General features: G+C 30.4%; 1 long non-coding RNA gene across 21 annotated transcripts in view; it reads right to left on the bottom strand.

The window, feature by feature from the left end:
* LOC139488232 (uncharacterized) overlaps window positions 1–22,185 on the bottom strand; it is a 124,538-nt gene that overhangs the window by 48,945 nt on the left and 53,408 nt on the right. For all 21 annotated transcript variants that reach the window (XR_011655954.1, XR_011655971.1, XR_011655957.1 and 18 more), the window contains 3 exons: window positions 18,285–18,420; window positions 10,791–10,888; window positions 9,062–9,176 (listed from right to left, as the gene is read on the bottom strand). This is a non-coding gene — a long non-coding RNA (uncharacterized lncRNA). The remainder of the gene's footprint in view (window positions 1–9,061; window positions 9,177–10,790; window positions 10,889–18,284; window positions 18,421–22,185) is intronic.

Consider the following 22,185-nt stretch of genomic DNA (forward strand, 5'->3'; position numbering starts at 1 on the left):
AACATGCTAGGAAGACCAGGTGGTTTTGAGGTCAACCTAAATATACAAGTATTACATTTTTGGACTTTTTTGGAAGTTTCCCTATATTTTAAACAACAAATACACATCTTATGTAACCATTATAGAAATCATTAACCTTCAAAACCAACTATTTCATCTTCCAGACATATTAAAACCTTGATGTGGTTACATGTGTTCATTTTTTCATTACACTTCTGATGAAAGTCTGATCGCTATACATACATTGAAACGGAAGCCACGTACATCATATCATTAATCTTTTTAGATAGTTTTGAAGTTTTTTTCCTATGAAAATTGTATTCAAGGGTACTTGAATGACTGAAGTCATCTTATCACATGTTTATAACAAAAATATGTTCAGAGGAAATAAAAAATTCACATTCTTTCCTCATTTCCTGTTTTTCTCTCTCCATATGTCACTGGATTTTATTACCATAGCACATTTCAACATCAAAATTTTTGCATCACCTGGCAACACTTTCCTACTGTTTTCAAGACATCTGACAGTTGTTCTGTCCTCACCACCAATATTTTTGTATTTTTTTTATGCAACCTTAGATGGTTCATGTAACTTATCCTTGAAAAATAAGACAAAGTTAGAATTTTAAAGTAGATTTCCTTAAAAAAAAAATTGATATTTAAAAAAGTTGCTTTAAATATATTGAAAGAAAATTTATAGGAAAAAAGTGGTAAAAATAAGTAGTTTGTTATCAATCAAAGAAAAATATCAAAACTGAATTGTGACTTTTGATCTACTTTCTGTCTCCTGATATGACAAGTAATAAAATGTTCAGATAATTTACATTCAATCATTATGATGGACAAATCCTAACTAGAAAATACTGCTTTACACAGATTTTGTGAACTTTACAATATATATTTCTAACAAATCTATAAACCAAGGGAGACTATAAAAATTCAACCGAATTGAAAAAATTTATTTTATGAGAGTTAGTACAATTTTTAAGAGACAGGATTGAAAGCTGTAGTTTTTGAGATCTACATATAATGATAAACCATATATAAAAAAAATATTATCCCTTAAAGATGCATTTTAAACAGATATTACAATGTCTGAAGTGAAAAAGGTCTAAAAATAAACTTGTTTTCTGTCTTGATTGATGTAATTATTTCTTTATAGCAAAATAAAAAACTTATTTGAAATAGGAGGATTATCAAATTCCCATGGCATCTCTTTATTTTCATACCTGAGTTAGTGACATAAAGGGCAGCTGAGATATAGAAATATGCAAAGTGACTAAAGCCTTACTAGTGCCCTTAATTTTGAACAACTAATAGTAACCTTTTGAAAACAATTTGCTTCAGTCGGTCATTTCAAATGTTTCTGTTGCGTCTAAACAAATCAATGATTTTTTCCCCCAGCATAATGGCAGAAAAATTTGATAAAACCAAGTTGTAAAGGTCACTGCTTTATTTTGGCTGTTAAATTTAACAGAAAAAAATTACTAAAGTAGTTATCTAATTTGCACAAATAAACTTCTATAAAATAATGGGATTCACACATGCTGTTTTCATCCATGTCATTTCAAGATGTCATCCCTAATTTTCTTAACAGCAAAATCATACATGTATAGATCCTGGAAACCACTAATGGCTTATTCATGCGTGCCTTTCCCTCCCTACCTGTCAAAACCAACATACTTTACTTGTGGCCTGGGTTATAGGTCCTTAGAGTAGCTAATGGGATTAATTATACATGCAGTTTCAGACCTAGTTGTCAAAAGTACTTGTCATCTTACATATCCTCTCGCTCACCTGTCACAAAACCTGGATTATCACACCAATCAATCCATAATTCTTCTGCCTACATCAATAATTTGACAAATTAATGATAATTAGCCCAGCAGGACTTGAAATTAAGGTGAAGGTCATTTTAGATTGATGTCTCTGACTTTGACCATGTATACATTATTTATCTTGCCAATAAATCAATAGCTTGACACCAATAGCTATAAATTACAATTTCATTCATACTTAATTTTCAATTTGCACTAAATTTTCAATTTGCAACAAAAAAATCTAGTGACCCTTTGAATTAAAATTAAATTGCAACTCTATTGCATTCTAACATGCCTCTGAAAATTGCAGTTTCTAAGTAATTTCAAGCCAGATGGAAGATTTTATCATACAGGGGGTGAACAATAGTTTTTGCATTCTTTAACTATGTCCATATTTACTTAGATAAAGTATTGATATTAATTTACATTTAGTACACGACTTTGCCCTACTGACTCACCAAGAACATGCAGTTTATCTTAAAGAAAACTTGAGTTCAGATCATATGCTTAAAATTTAACCTCTTAACAATTATACCATGGAATTTTAAATGTTTTAAAAATTTATGGCTAGTGATTGCTGATTCCTATCAAAAGTAATTTTAAATAACTATAGAATATTTTTTCTGCAACATTTAAACTGACCAATCAAATATGCAAACACTACCAGCACACATTAAACTCAATTGGGAGTTTTGCCACATGATCAACCAAATGTCTGCCTCTCTGACCCTTAAATCATTAATTAAAATAATTACAAGAAAACATTTTCACATCTAATAATATGGCCTTATGGTGTTCTGTGCTGTGTGGCTCTGATAAGGCATGTTTTTGTATTGAAACATGCCCCGACAGTGATGGATTGCAATGGATTTTCCAGGGATCTCTTGGGACACTCTGGGAAATAAACAATAATACATTTCACTCATTAAATCTCTTCTTATAAAATGATGTTATCTGCTCCCAGTGGGACATTAACTTTTTTTTCCATTTCCCATCTGCTCAAAACAAGGACTGTTACCTGGGATTTTCAAAGCATTAAAAATATTTTATAAATTAGGTTCAGTTAATTCCAATGCAATAGATTGTTCATAACATACTTTACAAATGTATACAGATTTAGTCAATTTACAAGCAAGTGAAAGAACAGTGACAATTAAGAAAAAAGTATGCCTAAAACCCAGTATTAAAAGTTTGAAACATTAAATATTTTAGGTCTGCAATTCAGTCCAAAAAATGAAAGAAGAAAATATCTCCATTCTTCTATTGAAAAATAAAATACAAAGTTAATTCTGAATTTGTTCCTAGACTATTAACTTGACTTAATAACTTTGATTGGACCAAACAATTAAATCATTTTTTTTAAAATCCATGTTCGGTATATAAATCATTATGAGAATCTCGGACCATTAATGGCATCAGTCAGTCCTAATTAGTGCACAGCTGTGGAAAGTGAAGGAAACCTTAGGCAGATTACTGCTGAAATTCAAGACGATGCCTTTAATTGCAGAAATTATTCTTCTGATTATCATGTCACCATAGTAACCATTGTTCATGTCACAAGCCAATTTCCTCCCCTTTCCATTTGGAGTGATTGTGTTACACTCATCTTATAAAAAAGGATTATTATTAACTTTCAAATTAAAAAAAATATCCTAATGTTTTCTGATAAAAATGACTCATCTTGTTAAGCCGTGATATCGCTAAAGCGCTGGATACACAGTTTTGAAGAAGACGAATGATAATATTATGGAAATTACTAATTATCTCTACATTTCCAATATCAGTTTACCAAATGAAAAATAAACGATTGATTTTTTATGTGAAACTGAAGCAACATTCACGATTGTATTCATGTTTACGAGCTTTTTCTGAAAAGACATTGACAAAATCGGTAATCATCTGCTGTGACGATCCTGATTCGTTATAATAAGTACCCAAATATCTTCCTGAATGATCAAAGAAAAATTGATCCACGGTAAATTAATGGCACAAGATGAGATGTAATAGTTCAAACAATCATTTGAAAAGTTTTTTATTTCAGTTAAGTCATCAGAAGATCAGTAGATAGGGGACATCTGTCTATGTATTCACAATTATAGTTTAAATCTACAAAAGATGGAATTCATACTATAAAGCCCCATCTGCCTGAACACCAAAGTAAATACAATGTAAACACTACCATAGGTAACAATATGTTATTGTTGATGGTGTATCGTAACCAATAAAAGAAGTTTTATTTGTGGCTTATGATGAAATTTTAAAAATAAATATTTTGTGGCTTAAATTGGTAGTTCAATTAGTTCATGAAAAAACAAAATGAACTTGACATAATTGTGTAAGCAACCGGATCTGCAGGTGAAAAAAAAGAGGTCTCCAAGCATGAGGATTTTTTTTTCTGTCTGTCTGCTGTTAAGATATATATATGTTATTTCTTTGATCTTTATCATACAAAAATTTTACCTAAAATTTCATCAATCACTTATTTTTTTTTGTAACATTTATTTTTCTATCAATCTTTTTAAAAAGATTTATTTATTACTGATCAATAAAATGATTTACACTTCTATGTTAATGTAATTTGTGCACTTGGCAGACGACAGTTAATTTTTGTAATATTAATGTCTACAAGTCTTTTCAAGTCTCAAGTGTTGGAAAAGTTGTACGTTTCTGGGCATCATCTAGTCTGCATAGCAAAGATTCACTTTTCAAGCTTAAAAACCTATAACACATTATATATGATTTATATGTATTATATACATTTTTTTCCTTGTATCAAATAGTTTTAAAAACAATATAAAAAGGAATCAATTCCCTTTGGTCCTATAGACATCTTGCTATGTGAGATTCTGTCACACATGACCAACTGACATCATCACATGCAAAATGATTTCATAACTGCAGAACCATCAACATTTCCCTGTGTCATCAAAATGGCTGAGGGTTACTCTTTGATGACCTGTTATTGAAAACAAATAGCCATACCATGTATACAGGGGACCCTGGGACTATGTTGCAAAAACAAACAAACAATAGAAATAAATATATAAGATGCATCCTCTAAATGTGAACCTTTAAGTCTTTATACCCTATCCTTACTTTATAGGCAAAGACCCAAATTAAAATATACTGTGGCTTCCATGCAATTGCTAAGGAAGTCTTATAACAATATTTGGTCACTTGTTAACTTAGTTAAAGCTTATCAACAAAAGAGTGCACACACTGAAATGTCAGGCATGCTCAACTATTCCGGATTTATTTTTTGTTGATGTTTATTTTAGAGTAAAGTTTTCCTAAAAGAATCACATAAATTTAACATTATGAATTTAATGATTTATAAAATTAGTCCTGGTCAAAAATCCAAGTCGAAGACAGACAGACAAATACATCTTACAATCAATAAATATACCAAAAATAGTTGATCTATTGCTAAAAGTATACAAGACAGACAAAACAATGAAAACTTAATAAATGACCAATAACCCATGAAAATTAGGTCAAGGTCACAGTCAAGCAAACTTAAAATCATTACATCATATAAAGTTGCCCTACTTTTTGCTCATGGTAAGTCTTTTTTTCAAGTAATCACTGAACCATGAAACTGAGGTCAAGGACAATTGACATATGGAAACTTTGTGAATAAGTGGTTACTCTGAGGTATTTTTGAATTTTGAGGTCGTACAGTGACCTATATTTTTTTTTAACTATTAGGTCATTTGGTCTCTACTGGAGTGTTGTCTCAATGGCAATCATACCACATCGTCTTACTTTGATAAGTGTACAAAGTTTCAAGTGATGTGACCACAACTTCATTGTAAACTACTTCAACCTGAGAATTTACTTATTTTACACTTTCATTTTACATTTCTGTGTTCAGTGACCTATGAAATTTGGGTCAAAACCTCAATTCAATATATAATTTGAATAGTTTACATGAAAATGAAGAGATGTATATCCTTTCATGTTGATGGGACTACAATTTTTATTCTAAACTATTCAAAAACTTTTTACCTGATACAGAGTGGACTAACAGACATGAAAACATACCTCCAGAAGGCAGACATAAAAAGATTACAGATAATTATTGGAAGAAAAGGTATGGCTTGTAAAGATTCAAACCTTTTTCCAGTGGGATCTGTATTTTCAAGTTTATAAGGAGTGAAATGATAGAGGATACTAAAGAGATCTTGTATAACACACAATTATAATAAATTTATTTGCTGTGACACCAAAAAGATAATGCCTTGTTCTACCAAGATGTACAATTGAAGGGATGGGGAAAGTAGACTTGGATGTAGAATAAAGATATGGCATGAACACTATTTCAATACAACTCAACCTTCTGATATACTTTCTTCAAACCCAAGATTAACCATTAGTATCAGCTTTGAAGAGGGATAAACCATTAAGATTATAATCAAGAAGAAATCAGGAACATATATAGACACTGGATATGCAGCGGACATGTGGTTACTACCAGAAAAGAACTTTTATCCAGCTATATGTCAGTGGTACCCACCCATAACTCCAATATGCCATTTGCAGAAAATTTGAAACTATGCAAAATAAATGCAGTCATTAAAATTAAATTTAAGAAGCCTAACATTTTCAATTGTTATTTTACTATAGAACAACAAACATGACTCTTCATTAGGTCTAAATCTCTTTCTTTTTTTTTTTACCTAAAGCTAACTTCAACTTCTACTTAAACAGTATTTTGAGTCATCTTTTTATCATATATTATTAAAAATATAAAAAACTAACACTTGTATAATTCTAATGATTCTTGGTATTTTTTAAGTAGGTATGTCAAAAAAGTTGACCATCCCTTGATAAAAAACATCTCTATTGAGTATATAACCTTACAACATTCAAGTAGATCACTTCACCTTGAAATAAAAACTGACAATTTTTTTTTTAACATTTCAAGATCAGTTGACCAAAATAATAGATGACGACAACTAGGGGCCTATCAGGTGTCTAAATAAATGTTTCCTGTTTTGGCGGGAAACACTTATTATACTGATGATAAATGATACAGCCAGTATTAAAATTTGTCTGTATAAATCGTGTTGTAAGAAATTTGTCCCCATGATGGTTGTCCTTGCCTAAGGATGTAATGATGAATTAGTATACATCTTATAACGACAGGATGAAAACAAAATTTGATGATTTTTAATGAAGATGGATCTGGTAGAGCTATGAATCACATCAACTTTCATTAGACCTTGTCTTCACACCCATCTCAAACTTTCTGTCATGGACAATGATTTGTACTTTTTTGTATTTTAATGGTCCACATGTCTTTAAAATGGAGTGTTATTGTATAACTCTTACACAATATCAATGTAAAAAAAAAGCACACACAATTTATTGCTTCATCAGATGAGAGAAGGAGGGGGTCCCTGATTCCAACTTTCCACCCATCCCAACTCCTAGAAAAAAAATGGTCAAAGCATCTTTTCCAGTATATCCCTATTCCCCCTACATCCTCCCTTCTTTTCTCATTTTCAAACCCTCATTCTCAGGTTCTTTTATCCCTATTAAACTCCTCTTATTATTGTAATACATCTCCAAAGTTCTGATGACATGGCTTGCTTGGTTGTAGCAATGGTCTGTCTCCATATTTTACTATTGTACATGATTTTCATTTATTATGTATACTGATTACACAGTTTCATAAAAAACTGATTTTTTATTAAGTAATATCAAATATTCTAAGTGATCTATCAAGCATTACATTTCTATGTTTTTTTCTTGTTAAATGTTAATAATTCATGGTGCATTTGTCTTTATACACTATTTGCTCTATAATTGTTTTAATAATTTGATTTTATATGATAACTAGAATACATAATGCTATCAGGAGTAAGAAATCATTAGTAATTTAAGGAAAGATGGGGAAAACAAAAAACCTTATTTGCTTAATTGGTTATTTGAGTTTTCCTTTAAAGGAAATCAAAATATCAGTCGTGAAAGTTCAATTCAAAAATGTATTGCGCTAGAAAACCTAATAAGCATGTGGCAAATATACAATTAGAACACGAAAATTCAATAAAGGCTTTCAGTTAAATAAATCATAATATTTAAATTTAAAAAAAATCTTACCAATTTTATTTTTAAACAGGTGTTATTTTGATCTTGACAGTTCTCCAATTAATCTTATTTTTTTCACTGGACATTAAGCAAGCAACTTTCAGTCAATCATATTTTTTATTGAGAAAACTGTAAATTTGTAGAAAGATTTTAACCTTTTGGTTGACGAATCATCTTTTTAAACTATTTTGACAAATATAAATTAAACTTTATCTATTCTCACTTAATATGGAAGAACATTTATAAAGGTGTAAATGTGCTAATATTTTCAAATGATATTTCACAGCTATTTTAGCACATATAACATTTCAATTTAGTTTCTACATACATGTACAGGTTTGATTTTGTTTTTTAATTAGGGACGACTTCAAAAGATCGATGTAGGATAAAAAACTTAAATAAAATAGTTTGGGGGTGGGGGGTTAAAATTCTGCAAGTTTTGTATATCTAAAATCGATTTTGACATATATACCTATTGATAAATCAATTTTTCATCAAATTAAGTTAAGAGGGGGGGTGGGGGGGTCATTGAAAAAACTATGTGAATTAAGTTTTTTATCCTTCATTGAACTTTTGATGTCGTCCCTTAGCTGTAGAAATAACAGGCAATAGGAGTGGGTATTCTTGTTTTCAGTTTTAGACCAGTCTAGGTATAAACAACCATATAAAGGACAAAATCTAGCCCTTTTCTTGGTAAATGTCGCTTTTATATTCTCTTAAGGATTAGGTATAGTTTGGGCCTAATTTGCTTAAAAATAATTGTCAAGAAGGTGTTTTGCATGAGAAAACATTTCTTTTAGAATGTAAAATACCAATGTCCAAATTTCTGTATGACATGTTAAAGTTTCCAACAAGTCAAGTGTGATTGATGCCTCATTCTATCCATTTATATAATTTAACCAGAATCCTGGTGACTTGGAGTAAACCACTGGCTTACAACTCTATTTCATATACATTTATTGAGTCCCGGTTTCATTTCTATAACACCTAACTCTATTAGTCCCTATTGTTATGTTGTAATGGAAGTATAAATCCTCGTCTGTCTATATTCACCATAAGTCCATTCTGCCATCATGGCCCCCAAGTCTGGGCTGTAGTCCATGTTTACAACCCTCAACACTTCAAGAGAGATCTTAATACATATTTACCTTGTCAATAGAAAGTGTTCTTGAACTCTCCTTACAATGGATAACATGATCTTTCTATTCCTCCTTATGAATCCCTAAAGGAATACTGGATAACATCCTGTGATTATTTAATAAACTGTAAAACAAAATCAGGAAATTATTAATTGGATTTATACAATCTTCTTCCCTCTAAAAGTTTCCTTACCTAAGGAAGAAAATGAATATACTCTTTGAGACCTGCTTAGTCTACTTTCAATTAGAATATGAAAAAAAGTTGGAATATTGACTAAAGCTTAAAGCTTAAAGCTTAAGAGAGTGGAGCTTGAAATGACTATCACCAGTTACAAAAAAGACTCACAAAAAGCAAAAATTTTTTCTGAAAAATTACTTTACCAGAATTGTTTACAAAATGCCGAAAGGGTAGGTAATCTTAATGAAATCCATTGTGCAAAATAATAAGAAGTATGTTATCTAATACAAGACTATCAACAAATGATTTATAATAAAGTTAAAAAGTTGAACATAAAATTAAGTCAGAATCAATAAAATGTAGATCACAGTGACCTAATTGTACTTGGTACTTAGCAGTGTTATACACTATAAGTTGCCTGTAAAAATGAAATTTTATCAATATGCAACAATATATTATTTATAACTTATAAAGAAGAACTGAAAAAATCTGGTTGTATTTAGATACAAGAGTAAAACTTGATATTTTATAGTGTGTCTTTCTATGTTGTGATGTTTCACTATTGTTTCAGGTAAGGGTTAGTTCCTATTAAAACGTTAAAACCCGCTGCATTTCTTTGTACCTGTCCTAAGTCAGGACCCTGATGTTCAGTGGTTACATTTGTTGGTGATGTTCATAATTGTTACTTGTACATGTATCTCTGACATTTTTGGGGCCCTTTTTAGCTTGCTATTAAAAATGTAAGCAAAGGGACCGTACTTTTACCTATAATGGTTTATTTTTATAAATTGCGACTTGGATGGAGAGATGTCTCATTGGCACTCATCTTCTTGCATCTAAATATCATGGAAGAGTTTTTTTGTTGTTGAGCAAGTCGGCTTCCCTATAGAGAACCAGAGACTTTCAGCAGGAAAACTGGCAATCTCAAGTCAAAGTCAATTGAGATACAATTGAAACACACCGTGCCACAAGCAGGGTTGAAACACTTACAGACCTCAGAGTTGACAGGCTTCAGGGATCACTGTAGGTTAACTAAGTAACTGTGGCTCCCTGGTACTTAGAAAAACTTTTATATAGGATTGACTGTAATCTGACAGTTATCTTCTCCTCTAAATACCCCTATTTAAATGCAAGCCTGCTGCATCTAGGAGAAATAGCAAAGACTGGGCAGATCAGGATGGAAAAAATGTGACTGGATGAGGTACCAAGGAACCAAGTCTTCATGCAGGGCGTTGACATCTTGAACTATTAAGTTAAAAACCACATTTAAAGTTTATATTACATAACAATTAAAAAATAGTTTTTTTTGCATTAATGGACCATGCATTTACATATCACTGACCAACAGATTAGTATTCTCGTGTATGGACAGGGATATCAAATTCAACCATTGACATATATTATAACTGAAGAGATTTCATACTTGCTACAGGCTCATAAACATATGGCAGTGTTTAAACTTTTTGAGATCTCAACCCTCCTTATCTTAAAAACTATAACTTTAAGAGGACATTAAAAAGTCAAGTAAATCTCTGCATTTTTGATCAGAATATTTCTTACTTCAACAGTTTCTTCATTTTTTTTCAAATTCCACCATTCTTTAATTTCTGGATACACAATTAAATCATCCATTTTTCAAACAAAGTAAAATCGGTCTTCTGAAATGAAACAAAGAAATTACAAAATGCACTTTCTATTTTGAAGTTAACAACATAACATTTAAGAATGCAACAAATGCTAAATCAACATAAAAAATAAAAATATAAATCAATGTCCCAGGACAAAGAAAATGTTTTGTATAAATTTACTGATTAAATACCTCTACACCACCTCTTGTTTAATCTACTGCTATCCTTTGTTTTAATTATGCCGAAAAAAGCTTGCACTGGGTCATTGTCCATTGTACAACAAAGAAATTCCAATACATTAAAACTGCACACAAACACAAAATATGCACATGTCATTAATGCATAACTCCCAATGTCAGCACAATATGCTGATTTCTTATTGATTTTATTTTTAGCCTTTGTATGTTTTTTATAGCTTATATAAGTATATATAGAATTGTGGGCGGAACAAAATAAGTTTTAAAATGCAAACAATAAATTTAGAATTTTAAAAGAATGATGATTGATTTGAACAATGAAACTCGTTTACACATAATAAAAATGCTGGCTTATTTTTAAGCAAATAGCAACATTAAAAAAGTAGAGAACTGTTTTTGAAAAAAAGGAAAAAAAAGCGCTAAATATTAAAAAGATTTGTAAGTTTTTTTAATGATACGAATCTTTGGATACAAATTAGTAATGAGCTAAAGTATCTGATCCTGTAAATCCATTAAATTATCAAAAGGATGGTGACACTGCATGTATAAGGAATTTTAATGATGTACAGAACAATAGTTAGAGCATCGATTATGATGATGAAAAGTTAATATGTTGTCATTTTTTCCATAAACATCATTATTTAGATTTAAAGTCAGGTATTTTTACTAAATTAACATGACATAACTGCAACAATTTAAAGATATGTATATAAAAATGAAATTCGATTTTGTTGGGATAGCAGTACAATTTGTACTTGTCAAATTTTCTTTAAAGAAATTAGTAAAAGGCTTAATTTTACTTGCATTTGACATCATGTTAGACACTAATGGCGATTAAGGGAAAAAGTAAATTCACTTTATTTGTAGATATACTGAGGTTTCAATTTTGGACAATTTTTCAGTTGTAACAAACTTCTTGCTTTATACAGCTGGGAACAAACAAGGCACCATGTATAAAATAAAGGTTTGTTCAAGACACAAGACCAACCGTGAACGACCCTCATAGGTAATCAAGTTCGTTAAACAACTCCCTAGCATAGGAGGATCCAGGAGGCCCTGGGGTGCCTGCCCCCCTTTTTGAAAAATTTGGTTGATTATGGAGGGAATCACTGAAGCATGACTTGAGCTCCCCTCCCCCTTTATGAAAAGTTCTGGATTCGCCACTGCCTAGTAGTAGACACAAGGCCATGTTTAAAAGAATGTCTGTTTCCCCTACCCTTTGTAAAAAGACCAAAGGTTTTTTTTTTAATTTTTTTTTAACTGGATGATCACATGAATGGTTCAACTTGTTCAGTCAAGGCAACTTATCTTATTTATGACACGGGTGGGGGGGGGGACGGGAAACAAACATACCGGTATTTTTAATTTTGGCCTAAGACTTTGAAATTGCTTTTATCAGATTGCTAAAAAACAATTGTTTGCAGGTGTAATGCTGACCATACTGATAACAATTAAGACCTACTTCTTGGGAAAAAAATGAGGTCTATTTGCAATTTTCATCACATTTCATCACAATTGCCACAAGCCCAGGTTAAGAATTTGTTTTCTTTTCTTGCTGATGTAGCAGTTAGTTATTATTGTCCCCATATAACTTTTAAGTTATTTTATATAAATAAAATTCCTGGAGACATATTGTTTTCCGAACTTCAAAGCAACCATGTGACATTTGTGTGGGAAGAGGAGACAACTCCTGTTTAAATTGTTCAATCATGCAAGAGTTTATATGAATACAAATGTAACCTGTCAGCAGCAATATACATATGTGCCTTTGAACCAACCAAAGAACATTATTATCACCTTGTTTTACCCTTGGGAGGTAAATATATAATAATAACATTATTACTAATAATTCACTTGATAAAATAAAATGCAGCTATTATTGCGTGCTACATCTGTTCACTTGTAATATACTCTTTAAAATAAATTTGTTAGCATTTTTACATTTCTTAACAAACATCAAAAACATGCCACTGAACACAACATTAAAGAGGTCAATCTCTACTTGGAGGCTATCACAAATTCTTCTAAAAATGTTTTTTTAAATGTCTCATTAATTATAGGAGTAATTTCCCTTTTGAGAAGGTTTTTTTTTTTAAAGTATTTTAAATAACCTACGTTTTATGGTCAACCAAGGCATATCAATCAGTGAAATGTGAATTGAAATATTTAGTTTGAAAATTCATACTTAACACTTTGACCAAATTAGATGCCCCTGCTTGTAAATATGCAAGAGGCAATTTACTAATTCAAACCTATTTTGGTTTCTTTGAAACTTAATTGTGTTTGTTTCTATATGTTTTTATCATTTTTTCCATTAATGCAGGGACATAACTCAAGAACACTAAACGAATTGCCACCAAAATTCAAGCTTGGTTGGTGCTTGGTGGAAATTAGCTTTGAGTATAAGGCAAACTAAAGTTTGAGAAGGGATTTTTTTTTAAAGACGAGGGTTGTCCCTTATGCCCCCTCCACCACAGCAGGGTTATAAAATCTAAATACTGACTGTATCACAATCTGATTGATTAATTGGAAGTTTACTATTTTTACAATTGCTTAGGATCTAGGATGCAATGATTCATGTTTGTCTCTCAACTTGAATTGAGATTAGTTATTGGTAAATTATAAGGTAAATTATAATAATTTTGACATTAAAAAAATATATGAATTCAGCTGTTTGACATTACAAATCTTTAATAAGATAAATTCCTCATGGCTAATTACTAATTCTTATAATTCAAAGAAAAAAAACCCAGTTAATTATTAACAAGGCTTCATTTTTGGATACAAACTAAACGACCTTTGTCAGCCAGAGGTAGAACAGTACTTTTTACAGCCCCTAGAACATGTTACACTAAAGACCATGACATACTTAATCCTATTTTATACATGTTTATTATCATAGGATAATTATTTTAGGTGGTCTTGGTACAACTGCCTCTATTAAACAGTCTGACATGGAAATGGAAACAGCGGGGTTTTTCGTCCCATAAACAGGATACAAAATCCTAACTATTTTGATTGTCCTGAAAAGATTACCCATCTAAATATGCTCGACATTTAGTAATCTCTTAAAACGTGAAGTCAGCAAATCATGTCAAGACACTCTGCATAAAGAAAAGACATTCTTTCCTCCACCCCTGGTGACGGACTTACTTCTAGCTTATAATTATAAGTACTCAAATTGCCTTTTAAATGCTTAATATCACATTGAGATGACAATTCCTATGTACTTCAATAATAAACCCAATACACAGAACTAATAATTTAATGACTAAACAAGTCTGAGGTAGATTTTTCACGCTTAAAAACTTCAAACTTGACTATCCCCAATACATCATTTGAAATATATAATAGCAAGGAAGATATTATTTTTTTCATCCTTTTAGTAAGGCATTGTGAGGCAAGATAAACTTTTAATCTTTTATAAAGAAGATTGACCTTAAAAATAATTTGTGTGATATAATTTCAGACAAGACCAAACTTGATATGGAAAAATAAGAATAGAAATATGCTAATCTTCATCAAAATCTCATCTTTATATACATTTTCATCAGTTTCCTGCCACAAGGTTATTTAAACATTAACTATATTTTGTATTCTACTTAATTTATGGATGCTGATATTACCCCATTAAAGTTTAAAAGTTTAAAGTTCTTTGTGATGTTGCAACATGTTGCTCAAAATCCTCTAAATTTATCTTACTTTTATCAAGTATCCATATACCTACTCACTAAATTTAACTAAGATCATACTGCACATTATAATAATATCATTTTGATAAGAAATGCAATATATTTAAATCTACATCTCAAGTTGCTCTCATGAGGAGGACGATTAATTGATTGTTGATTGCTTAATGCCCAGTGGCTATATCATATGCAAATGACAAAAATTTAGTTGTATTTCAATTATGGTTATGGAGAATATCAGGCTACTTGACAATTTTCAGGTTCAACACCTTCAACATGACATCAATGTATGCAGGTGACAAAATAAGGGACAGTAACTCTAAACTATTCCAACCACCTTCTTCTGATGAGAGCATAAGGACAAAGTTTTTAGCTTTTTTTGCAGAAAAATTGGGTCAATATTGGCCCTTCGTGAATCTACTCCTTTGCAAAACAATCTAACAATTGTGAAACTACAGTAACAGTTCTGCTCTGTAGATAGCAATTCAGGGATAAATACGATAAAAGATAAAACTAATTCAAAGAAAGGAGAACTAACAGCAAATTTCAGAACCCAACATAATTACTATATGATGCTGATATCTGTCTTGCATCATCAATGTGATCCTGAAAGTGGTGTTCCATACATGGAGAATTAATCAGACTAAGACAAGACAATACAAAATTTGTGATAAAGCCTAATCTAACGACAGCCCAAAATTTAAATTTCAGTAACATTTAAAAGACAAAGTCAGATAAAATTTCTTAAATATAAGTATTTAATCTGATATGGTTGTTTCATAAATTAAACAATTTTTATGGCAATTACAAGATATATAGCCTCATTCCTGGTCTCCTTATCATGTGTTTGATTGTAATTAACTAAACAAGAACTAATCTGTGTGTCATCATGTCCATTTCAAGATGGCAGCCATATGTCAATTAGGTGTACATTTCAACAAATTGCAAATAAATATAATTATGACAAATGGCTTGTATTTTTGACATTAAACAGGCTTATCACTGATTTGTAAGATTTGAAGATAAAAATGATCTCTTCTTAATATCCTATCAAATAGCTTATAATGATAAGTAGTTATTGATTCTAAGATGGTCTGGTTTCAGGTTGTGAAAATTAGGAGATTCATAGACACCGAATAATACAACTTGTGAAAAAAAGATAATATATTTAATCATTATCTTGTAACAGAATACAGTAACTATATGGGTTTTTTTTTTCACGCATCCAAAGTACCCCAATTATTTGCTTCACCCTTATTACAGCCTATTACATGTTTAATTTCATATTTTGTGTTTTATGGTTCAATATAAAGTTAAGAGAATGCATGAAACAAATATCTTCAGGAAACCCATCAATGTATGTAACTTTTGGCAAGTGCTAATCGCTCATTTTTAAACAACATTTCATTTGAATAAAGTATATGTATCTTCTGGGTTTTACAATTATAAGACAACAGTCCATCAACACATGACACAATTTTTTCTAATTTTTTTGTCATAATTTTTTTTTAAGTTAGACTTTGCAAATTGTGATTTGTAAAGCTCTAATGACCTTGTCAACATTATAATCAACATTGGACATTTAAAAAAATTATGAATGTGCTAAAGTTCCACCCCTAAGTAAAGTTGACCCTTAGACAGTTTTGGCTGTTTCGTTTTAAAGCCCCTTTGGTTTTTATGCTTTGACTTTTCAAAATTATGGACTGTTGTGTACATATAAATCACAAACTTTTATATTAAGATCTGTAAGTATGCAAAACAAAACGCAAACAGTAAACTTAATTGTGTTCCAACATAAAATATTGTTGAATTCATTGGGTTACCAAAAACTTTACCACAACTCATTGTAAATCTCCAAGTAACAATGAACCTACTGAAAATATGTTAATAAATAAGAACTCTGCAACGTTTAAAGGACATAGCTTTTCAAAATAGTCACCAAATTTGTTCTTAAAGATTGAAAGTCATATCTAAATCATACAAAAGTGTCATGAGAAAATTTAAAATTTTATCTTGAGAAATCTTTTTCTAACAAAATGTGCAAATTTAAAGACCCAATTACATGACTTTTAATAATACATGTAGTCTCCTTGCAAAAAATATCTATAAATCTTTTAATTTATGCATCATTTTTAATTCAATATAAACCCTTAAGTTTCATTATTGAAATAAAAAAAAAGTTAATATTCTTCGTTTAAAAAATAATTATTTATGCCAAATTTTATTCCATAATAATGTTATATCATTTAAATGTCAGAAATGCAAATAAATCAATTTTGTGGAAATGAAATTATAGCAAACTCTCTTTTCAAATGTTTAAATATATTACATGCAAGTTTAGTGGATAGAAAGGAAATTAATAAATGTTTCTTATTCATTATAAAAGTTTATGTTTTCCAATTTCAGAGACATAGCTCAAAACTAAAAATTTTGAAACCTCACAAAACACAATAGAATTTTTGTTAGAACATCTAAAACAAGTCAAAATAAATAATGTTAATAAATTATTATAACACTACAGGACAAAAGATGAAATAAGTGATAAAAATACTAATCCTAGATTGGCCTGAAAATAACCTGGATTTTCAATGAATCTGCACACTGGTTTATCCTTGACTTATTCATAGGACTGGTTTTTTTTATAGTCTACAATATAGTCAGTTTGTTGATATCTTTCAATCTAGGCAAAGCATAAATTAACTCATGTTTAAAAAGACCATTTGAACATAGACTAGTCCCTGTAAATATTGGCCTGTTTTGATGTTTGAAGACATCACCTGATTCCAACGCCTAAATATTGAAAAATATTTTTTGTAAATTTGTGTCACATGTATCTACCCAAAATACCATATCTATTTCTGATGGGCAGCACTACTAGCACTCCATAAAATTTACTTCTTCAGAACATAGGTGTTTAAATTGCATCATAATTTAAGCAGCTAAAATAAACTACGAAACCAAGATGGACCATAATAAAATATGATTAATTTAATCAACACTACTATAATGATTGCATTATATAATATTATTCAAGAAAATTGTCACCTACAGTCCGACCCTTAAGACCTCACATACATACTAATAAATATTGACCATTCTATGTGTTATTTAATGTAAACAGAAGTTTGTCAGAGTGTCTATTTGTCCCCTTGACGTAGACTTAAAAGATATTGGTATGTCATTCTTATACAATTGTTACAAACTTTCAAAAGAGGAGTAGCTACAATAGGACAAAAGAAAAGTTGTTAATTTCACAATCTTGATATGTTGTTTTTCTCTATTGGGTGACAATTGGTCCTTTAATATATAATCCAAACTGTTAAAATTCCATGTAAAAGGACACAAACAGTGATTCTTAATGGGTTCAATTAATGGTAGGATTAGAAAACTTATTTGGTAGTTTTTAACAGTTTGTGTTTTTATTTGTAAGACAAGAAAGCGTGCATGATTGTTAGGCCACCAGGCATGGTCGTGTGCTTGTCACCTGCCCCACCTGTTTGTAACACATGTATAAATCAATGGATTCTTTTTTTTCTTTACCTTAGAACATGAATACACAATTTACATTGGTTCGGCAACGCTACAGTTGCTGGTAACACCTGCCCTCTTGTTTGTTCTACAGTACTTATTTTACATCATACTGTTGTTTTCGCCATGCTTCTTGACAAGAGGTAACCTAAGGCAAAGTAAAACAATGATAAAAATCAATAAAATTAGAATATTAATATTCATATTTTATGATCAAAACCAATTATTCAGATAAATCTTAATAGTTTCATTCAATCAAGATTTTGCCAGAAGTGGTTTTTAACCAAGTTAAACCTCAAACTTCCTACAAAAACAATACAGTTTAATTCTGCACAACATTAAGAAAAATAAAATAAGGGATAAAACATAACCACACAAAAGTGCATTATCCTAGGTGTTACACGAAATTAGAATTATAATGTTTTAACGGATTTTGAGGTTTAAGCTTTAAGCTAAAGAAAGGATGACTTTTACAGGTGCATCAAGTACTTTTTTGTTTTCAGAACAAGTAAAATAAAATATGACTTATAGTTATTCATGTACTTTCTATCATAGTCATAATGTCTTGTATAATACAATTAATTTATATACATATAAAAACACCAAAAACCTTATAGCTATCTTGTTCATTTATTAGTTCTCTCCTCTGAATCCACAATGCTTTAGTCATAGGAGTAGAACAATTCAGTTTCAGAACATCAGAATTAGGATTATTCATACTACAAAAGTTGTTTTATTTTATACCAAAACTATCAAAACTGAATAATTTACCACATTCTCAGTCTACCTTTATTGGATAAACACCAAAACAATTTGCATCAAGTGTGCAGAAATATGCATCCAGTCTGCATTTGATATTATATATTTCAAAAGTGATTAAAATAGCTTTCACCTGGATAAATGCCCCAGACATAAAGCTGATTTCCATCCCTCCAGCTTTTCTATGGCCTATTATTATACTATTTTATCAGAAAAGATGTCTACAATCCGTATACTTTTAGATTTTAAATGTAAATCAAGCGCTTGCAAATTTTCAATTTTATTTCTTTTTTATTCAAATGGAGGTCAGACCTGAACATTAGTCCATAGTTAAAGCGGAGACCTCTATGGCTCAGATATTGATAAATGTATCAATAAAGATGAGTATGAAAGTGAACCATGAATTAAACATACTTTTCTATAGGAAATTATAGCAATAAAAGTAAGATTAACATGACTTGATATGTATATAAACTCCCTACCTACTTACATCTAAAAACATCGTTATACACCTAATCCTCACCGACTTACTTTAAAGATTCTGAAAAAAAAATAGGTTACAAATTTCCCCCCTTTAGTTAAAAGTGTGACAAAGTTTATCAAATGTAGGCAGTTTGATTGTTTTAATGTTTTATAGTTATTATGCAATCTGAAGTCAATTGGAAACTAACCACTATAGCCGAAGAAAAAAACAAAACAGAAAAGACCATCAAGTTCACAAAACACTACATAGAAATCTAAGCTGAGCTACAAAAATAACCTAAAACTAGGGGTGATCTCAAGGATCTAAAAGGGTATACCCGAAGATTATCATGAAAGCCATCTATTAGTTGCACTAGTGTATTTTTACTCAGGGTCAGTTGGAAGAGTGATGATAGTGCCAACATTACCAGGTTCTAGCCTTGGTGTTACAATGGCAATTTTCAAAGCAAACTCATGCATGCTCTTCTGTTATTGAAGTTTTGATTATATAGCATAGTATACATGTATATACAGTAGTACTATTATGTACTGAATAATTTGTACTAAAAATCAATGAAAATTTTATGTAACAGAACTTGAGAATCCATTGCAGCTCAATTAACTTTTCCCCAATATCCTGAAATATCCTTTGGCCTAAAAAAACTGTGAACTGATTGACAGGTCCTGACCAGGTCAAAGCTACTTCAAGTCAAGTAACCTTTTGAAGTGTATAATTGTTTGGTCTCCCTGTATCAAGTTGCACCCTCTAAATATTTGTGAAGACCCACACTGTTAGATAACATACGGTTGAGGAATGCCTCAGAGGTCAGGTCATGTTGCCATTGATGTATTGATGATCTATGAAATTAACAAATTCTTAACATTCTCATTACTGGAACCAATTATCAGCTGTAATTTGTATTAAATGTATGCATTTACATTGCTTAATTTTCAATCACTGATTTTTTTTCTTGCAAAGCATAGAAGTTATGTCAGCAAGCCAAATATCAGAACAGGCAGAAAACTGAATTAGATCTGAAAGATGTCTGTGACCACTTGTTCTGAATCTGTAAAATGTGTTTGGTACTATTGGAAATTTGATTAACAGTTAAATTTTAAGGATTAAGTTTTTTAAATTTACTTTTCTGGCTAGGCATATACAAAAATTCAGGGTCTATGTCAATTAGTTAACTTGCAACAAAAAAAAAAAACCCAAAAAGGTCATGACTGATGTTAAACGAAATAAAATTCTAAAGATTTGTCATATATATCTATCTATCTATCTATCTATCACAAATTCGTTGACTATAATTCCAAAAACTAATTTGTCAGGAAATGTTTTTATCATTTCAATTAATAGCACAAAAATGTGATAAATCTAAATAAATATTTACCTGATCAATATTTACAGTTAATTTACATACAACTGTTAATCAGTAATTATATCACCTCTATGTTAATCTTTTGATGTGGCTTTTAAATATTAAGTGGATTTAAAAGGTGAAAGGAAACAATTATACACATTTTTGATGTGGTTTTTATTTGCCAATCAAAATAAACAGAATGTAATTTGTCCAGTTATGAAAAACAAATTCTACTTCAAAGAGTATCTATATGATAAATTAACTGGTCAATTAATGACAAATATGCCGATTCAGGATGATTCAGGATTCAAATACCATAATACTCTAAGATTTATACTATGGTTTTTATGAAAATATGTACATATGATAATCAATAAATCTTCATGAGATGAAAGGAAGAATTATTCAAAACCAAATTAAATAAAATTCATTTAATAAACATTAAATTAATTAGCCATTAATATTTTAACCACCATGAGGGTTAATATTATTTCTTAAGTAATTTTCATCTCTGGTTGTTAATTCAATTTTCTAATCTCTATGACCCCTGGGTTGACTTCCCAAGTGACATTTAAGAAATTGACCTGTCAGGAAAATGCTGACACAGCAAAGAGTGACCACTACTGACCTGTGACATGATCAGGTCACTTAGGAGTGGACAAGATATAATCCTACATTATCTGAATAAGTCAGATTTCTACAATCCGGCCACTCTCATTAGTTTGTTTTTTTGTCATTCTTTTTCTAATTAATGTTATTTTTTAACATTCACATACTGTCAGTTAACCGTTTACTTAAACTAAGCCAAAGTTCTTTTTGAATTCATAATTTTTTTCATATTTGCATAATCAATTTATTATTAATAGGCTTCAACCATAAAATCCCAATTGATTTTTGTTACTTGTTTACAAGCTAGTGGATTCATCAGTGATCAAAAGATCCAAGGTCTAAAAATTTTATGAAAATTATCGGAGACAAGGGATACAAGATGATTTGTAATAAATCGCAGCTGTTCTTTATCTCAAGTATGCTGCCATCATAAAAATGTGACAAAAAGACATTAGAAATTCAGGAATGTCGAAATCATATTATATCCCCTTTCTGCGTGTATTAGATGTTATTGATTTGGCAAAGCTTAATAATCATCCTGTCCACGTGCCGGTGGAAATTAAAAGCCTTATAAAGTCACGCTTCTAAAAAAAGATAAATATGCGGGTTGAACTCATACCCTTTCGATGCATTGCTTGAAGCAAGTTTTAAAAAGATGCATGAATAATTGCATTGAGTCACTTGTAAAGATAAATGAAAAATCCATATAATTTAACCAT

The sequence above is a fragment of the Mytilus edulis genome, chromosome 1, assembly GCF_963676685.1.
Source record: "Mytilus edulis chromosome 1, xbMytEdul2.2, whole genome shotgun sequence".
NCBI classification, from domain to species: Eukaryota; Metazoa; Mollusca; class Bivalvia; order Mytilida; family Mytilidae; genus Mytilus; species Mytilus edulis.